The sequence below is a fragment of the Neofelis nebulosa genome, chromosome 4, assembly GCF_028018385.1.
Source record: "Neofelis nebulosa isolate mNeoNeb1 chromosome 4, mNeoNeb1.pri, whole genome shotgun sequence".
Taxonomy (NCBI): Eukaryota; Metazoa; Chordata; class Mammalia; order Carnivora; family Felidae; genus Neofelis; species Neofelis nebulosa.
This window is the reverse complement of record NC_080785.1, coordinates 68,233,961-68,240,077: the sequence shown is the minus strand read 5'-3', so window position 1 is coordinate 68,240,077 and position 6,117 is coordinate 68,233,961. Positions and strand designations below refer to the sequence as shown.

The window sequence follows — 6,117 nt, the reverse complement described above, 5'->3', positions numbered from 1 at the left end:
TGCAGCTGCCAAGTCTGCCCCTTGTGTGGCCACAGGTGTTGGCTAGAACTCTGAGACACGTGGGGAAGAAAGAACAGGGCAATGTCAGTTTCATTGTATATATGCGTGCTTATGTGTACAGTTTTAATTTTGTTTTTCAAAAGGTACATGATTTATTTTGTTTCAAAATTAATGTATTTCTGCATAATGGCAAGGAACATTTGGAAGGCTAACAAAAAAGCAGCTTTTCTTCAAGAACAAGGACACAACAAAGCCCAAGTTCTTACACCTATGGGGCACGCTGTTCACTAAAATGCTGTGTGTGGTATTGCCAGCTTAGTCATTTGAATAGGACTTCTCAGGACCAAAGAGAAATAAATGGATGCCAAAAAGCAAACAGGCAGTTGGTCTAAGATAAAACCTAAATACTTATCCTCTCCCTACAGTCTCCCCCTTCATCCCTGTTTTGGGTGTTCACAAGAATTTGTGTTCATCAATATGTGTTTTTGAGCCTGGAACAGACTATATCTAGTTTTCTATTTCACACTACACCAGCTGCAACCATCAGTGAACACAGCTTAAAACAGTAACACCAAGCTCTCTTCTTCCCCTTATAGGAGACTTAGCTCCTATGTGTGGGGCAAATCTAGAAATTTCTACCTCAGGTAAGTATCTGAGGTTCCTGACCCTAACGAAATGGGCAGCAGTAGAAATGAAGATGATTAAGAGAAGGGGATGACATTGGTGAGAAGTATAAAGAGCCAACAGTCAACATCATTTAAAAATATAGGCATGTCTATACCTCCATAATAAAATATATGCTTCCTCCTCGTTTCACCTACTTCAGAGTCTGTAATTGAATTTAATGGAGGAAGAAGGAATCTTCAGATTTCATCTTCTTACCGAATCACTTTCTAAGGAGAAATGCTTACAATTTTTCCCACCCTGTTTGCTATGTATTTCACCAGCTAGTAGCATTTTTGACAGGTTCTACTTTGTATTTTCTATTACAAAAACAATAGGTAAGCAGAATATACTTTTCCATGGTACAGCCACCACCCCATTTCCCATAAGAATCTATGCTGTCTTACTGATGTTCTGTCGGACTTAATGCTTAGCACAGAAATTCTTGATCAGGCTTTGTTGAATGGATGAGTAAACCAATGAAATAAATCATTAAATTACCTATAAATGAGACTTCCCAAGCAAAGGAACCGAATTTCAAAACTTTTGTAGTTTTTCAGGCCCCAGTAAGTTCCCCAAATTATCATGCTGTGTTTATGCAGCTGAAAATAATGCTTAGTTTACCAAGCCTCTACAAATTGTTCCTTTGTCTGTTTTGGGTATTCTCTATGTTTTTCAGGTTGTGTTTTCCTCTGCCCATAATGACTATGTATGTTCTCATGATGAGTAAGAACTGATTCTAGACAATACAGTATATTTTGGTGCTGTGGATTAACTCATTTGAGGTTTTCTCTAGCTGCCAAGTTTCTCTTGTGTGTTCTTGTTGTGTTTGCATGTATTTCTGCCCCAGAATTTATTAATCCTATATGACCTGCCCTTGAAAAATATCTTCATCTTTCATATGCCTTCCCAAGCACATTTGAGTATTTCAAATGACCTTGGTTTAAAGACATTTTTCTAGGAGCAGTAGCACACCTTTCCATTAAAACTCAACCAATTCTCTTCCCTTGTCATATGAGCATGCTTAGATCTTTTCCCTCTAACTCCAGCTATAAACTCTTTTTCCATCTATTTGGAGTCAAGTTTCTTGAGCGGTCTATATTTGTATCTCCACTTCCTTACTTTCTGTTTACTCACTAACCCTCTCTAACCTGGTTTCCGAGCCCTAGTTAGAAACTCCACTGAATTGCTTCTTACAGAGTTCTCTCCAACCTGCCCACTGCCTTATGTCTATTTCTTTCAGGCAGTTATTACTGTTGGTTAGTTCTTCTGTCCTGAATTGTCTTCACCCTTGATTGCTGTGACACTTGCTTTTCTGGTTTTTCTTCCATCTCTTCCACTCCACCTTACACTGTTGGGGACTTCTTTTCCTCATTCCACCCCTAAAATGTTGGCTGTCTTCTGGCTCTGGTATCCTGCACAGTCATATGCATGACTATCTGCTACTGCTGACACCCAAACTGATCTCTAACCCAGAACTCTCTCAAGTTCTCTCTATATACACAGTTTGTAATCATTCATCTCTCGACTCTTACTCTCAACTTCTATCACAGACCATTTGCTCTCCACTCTTTCGCACCTCTCCCCCCTTGCTCCTGTTTGCTGTGGGGAATTCCTTCTTCACTCCACATGGTTATGGGAAATAGCATACTTGTTACCACTCCTGGACCCCAAAGGGACAGACACACACCCTGACCTGGTTCAGTCAAGATCCCTCTTACCAACTGATAACAAACGTAAGCAGAAAGCTGCATCTCTTTTGCTGGAGTCCTGACAGCCACCCCTCCCTTTGTGTTTCCAAGTCCTGACATATCATGTGAGGCCCCGGACTACCCAAGCAGTAAATCCAGGAGTCTATCCATTCTTTCTTCTTACTCTGCTCCACACTCAAATGATGATAAACTTGGGTGAATTATATATCGTAAAGCCCTGACTCTTCAATGTGTCTCTGCTCCATACCTACCACTCCCATTTCAGTCTATGTCTTCATCATTTGCCTTAACTGATCTTCCTGCATCCTGTACATTATATAAGCCAGAAAAAACTTACCAAAAAGTAGATTTAAGGGCACCTAGGTGGCTCCGTCGCTTCAATATCTGACCCTTGATTTCAACTCATGTGGTGATCTCACAGTTCGTGAGTTCAGGCCCCACATTGGGCTCTGTGCTGACAGCATGGACCCTGCTTGGGATTCTCTCCCTCTCTCTCTCTCTGCCCTTCCCTCCTACACTCTCTCGAAATTAACTTAATTAACATAATTGATTAAAGATAGATTAAGACCCTCAGTAGCTCTCTGGTATCCTCTATAGAAATGAGGCAACTTAAAGCAAATAAGGGCCCCCAATTCCCTCTTTAGACTCATCTCATGATATTCCTACTCACATCCTGCATGCTCTTCCCTGGTGAGAACATGCCATACCTCCTTCACCATCCTGACATTCTGTTCTTTGTGCTTGGAATGTCCTGACATTCCCTTCTTTTTCGTTTTGCTGTTTGTTTGTTTTCCTGGTCATAAATAATTAATTAAGATATACTTTAGGGAATATAGTGAATATAAAATTTAAGATAATGATATGAAGTAATTTCAATCCTCTTACAAGTAACCCCAGCCCTCGATGCTCTGCAGATGTAAAACCACTGGTGAGACTCACTAACAGAAGTTTGACTACTCCAGAAGAGGCTTTTCATGAACATTTACAACGAGAGCATCTGAATACCTCTTTTAAGTGCAAAACCACACACACTTATGCAGCAGCAATGCGTTCATATTGTTCTCATTCGTCATTAGTAGTCAACTTGCATAAATCACCAGGAAAAAGCACAACGGACCTCAGAAAATAGGCTTAAAAATGAACCTGTCCTTACAAAACACACACTGTAATGAAAGAGACATTCAAAAAAGTACTATGGGTACTGCAGGAATTGTGTCCATTCCAACAATCTCCAGTGAACCAGTCTACGGCTAAATTATTTTACAAAGTTTACTTCAAGTATCACCTCCTCTGGGCAACCCTTCCTTATTCCTCCTAAGCTGTACTGGATGTCCTTCCACATGCCTTTACTATCCTGTTTTCTCCTCTGTCAACGTTCGAAACCCACAGTGCTGTAACTGTTTGTCTACTTCGTGACTCTGAATTGATGCTAACCTGTACTTTCAGACTTAACATGATGCCGGACACCATGGGCAAATGACTGAATCACCACTGGTTTGAGGGAATGTATGAGATTCTTATTCCATCTATATTAGAATCTGCCTTGGAGGCTCTGTTGGAAACCTTTAGTAACCTTCTAGATGTCCATATTAGAATATGCTGTATTTCCTTAATGTTCCCAAATCTGTGCCCTAAATAATTTAGCTTCTTAAATTTTTGGAAGGTAGAAATGTACCTTTTGTTCGGTTAGCTGCATCAGTAACAATACAACGAAACTGTTTTATGTTTATCATAACCTTTCAGACAGTGTTAAGTCTTTAAATTTGGGGGTATAAGTGACTATGACTCTCTTGTAACTTGGGCTTTATTTTTTTGTTTAATGTACACACAGAGGGAACTTTCTTCTGCCTTCTATTAAATTGACATTGATTAATGCTAATTAAATTACATGGCTCTTTTTAAATCATGGATTTGTGTAGAATTAAACATATAACATAAAAACTGCATACCTGCTATTTTAATGGGCTGTGCCACTTTTTCATGTAACCTAACCTTACTGAAGGATTTGGAAATATTAACCCTTTTGATAGTGGTCCATTCTTGAGGAATAGCTCATTTTACTTTTGAGGAAAAACAAACAAATAATTATCTGGAGAAGGAAGACTATCATGTTGATTTTTCATGTAGCCAAAGCAGGTTCTAAAATATTCTTTAACTGGCCCATTCATTTGGTAGACCATTTACTACATGAATTAAACTTTTTAAGTTCTGTAATAAGTTATGATATTGTACATTAGTTGAATTTCTAACCAGTTTGGTCACTAAACTTCCCCATAGATACAAAGATGCAGATATACCTCATTTTCAAAAAATGGGGAAAGCAATAGTCAGTCTATTAAAATGTTCAATTAGTCTATAGAAAGAAAAATAAATCCCTGTTATACTGGTTAACAAAATTCTGCATTTCTGTTGCCTAAATAACAACTCATCAAGAATAAAATACTTACTGAGACAAGCTTCTTAGCAAAACTAGTCTCCAGAGTGTTCCCTTTGGCGGCACATATACTAAAATTGGCATGATATGGAGAAGACGAGCCTTGCCCTGCGCAAGGATGACACACAAAAATAGTCTCCAGAACTAAACTCAAAAAGGAGGTTCGTAATCTTTATTACCTTCCTATTCTCACTTTGTTAAATGAGTATCAAGGGCCAATAGTTTCTTCCCCCACCCCAACTGAAAACTATCTGCTGAAACTATCTCTACTCATTTTAGGTTCACCACCCTATAATTTTACATGACCCTGAGTTTCTACATTTGGCACTATACATCTATCAGAAAGGGCCTGTAGGAATGAAGCCCTCGGTAAGCAAAGCAGTTGTCTCCTGGGTGTGGGCTATTTCCGTTCAGGCTTTTCTAGTGTTCCTGGAGATACACTTGAGGCATTATTTCTTTTTTTCATGCTGATTGTGATAAGAGCCTCATTTCCCAGTGCAATCTATCACTACCCTGCAGGTCGGAGACCACTGGGCTTGTTGCTTTTATTGTGCCTGAGGACAGCAGATGCGATATCCTTAGGCCTGGGTGTGCTTTGTTACGCTTGTTAAGTACAAAATGCCAGAAATGTATCCAGTGCTTGACAAAGTACAAAATACAAAAGACAAGGGCTCTGTCCTTACCACCTCTGATTCCAGAGTATAAAATAGCAGGTAGCACTAACAGTATCAGTTGACCACCAAAGACAGGCTTGACTTTCATAAAATGCCAGGTGAGTGAACCAATTTAAATGAAAATCTTGTTAAGAGGTGACTGGGAGGGCCTGTGGTGGTTATTCAGAGGAACCCAAGAAAATTTTTTACAGAGCTATTTTTTTTTTTTTAAACTTAATACAAATTCACCTTGCCTAGAGCATGTGCTCTGAAACACAAGAAATTAAAAGAATGGGCGGGGAGAGGTGGAACAGAATGAGAACCTACAGCACCTAGAAATGGAGCCATATTCTCCTGTGACCAGCCTGGAAATAATGAGCTACTTAGTAGCTGTGTCATTCCTGGCACCACTCTTGCTATTAAACCTTATTTCCCATGAGTATCCAGTCAGGCCAACCTCTCTAGTGCCTGCTCAGCCTTCTGCCTCCTTTCTAGTGCCATGACACTCCTCTACTGATGCTATTTCTCTTTCTTTCACTTTTCTGTTCTGCCTACACACATTCTATCCACTTCTCAGTACAGCTAAATTTCTAGCTCCCTCATGAATATTTCCCAAGTGTGGCGTTCATATACCATCTCAGAACCCCAGAACCCC

At 39.6% G+C, this 6,117-nt stretch overlaps 1 non-coding gene across 1 annotated transcript; it reads left to right on the top strand.

The window, feature by feature from the left end:
- Positions 1-4,858: 4,858 nt before the first annotated feature.
- On the top strand, positions 4,859-4,963 carry LOC131511225 (U6 spliceosomal RNA). Its single transcript, XR_009261425.1, has one exon. It is a non-coding gene; the product is annotated as a U6 spliceosomal RNA (small nuclear RNA).
- The last annotated feature ends 1,154 nt before the right edge of the window (positions 4,964-6,117 follow it).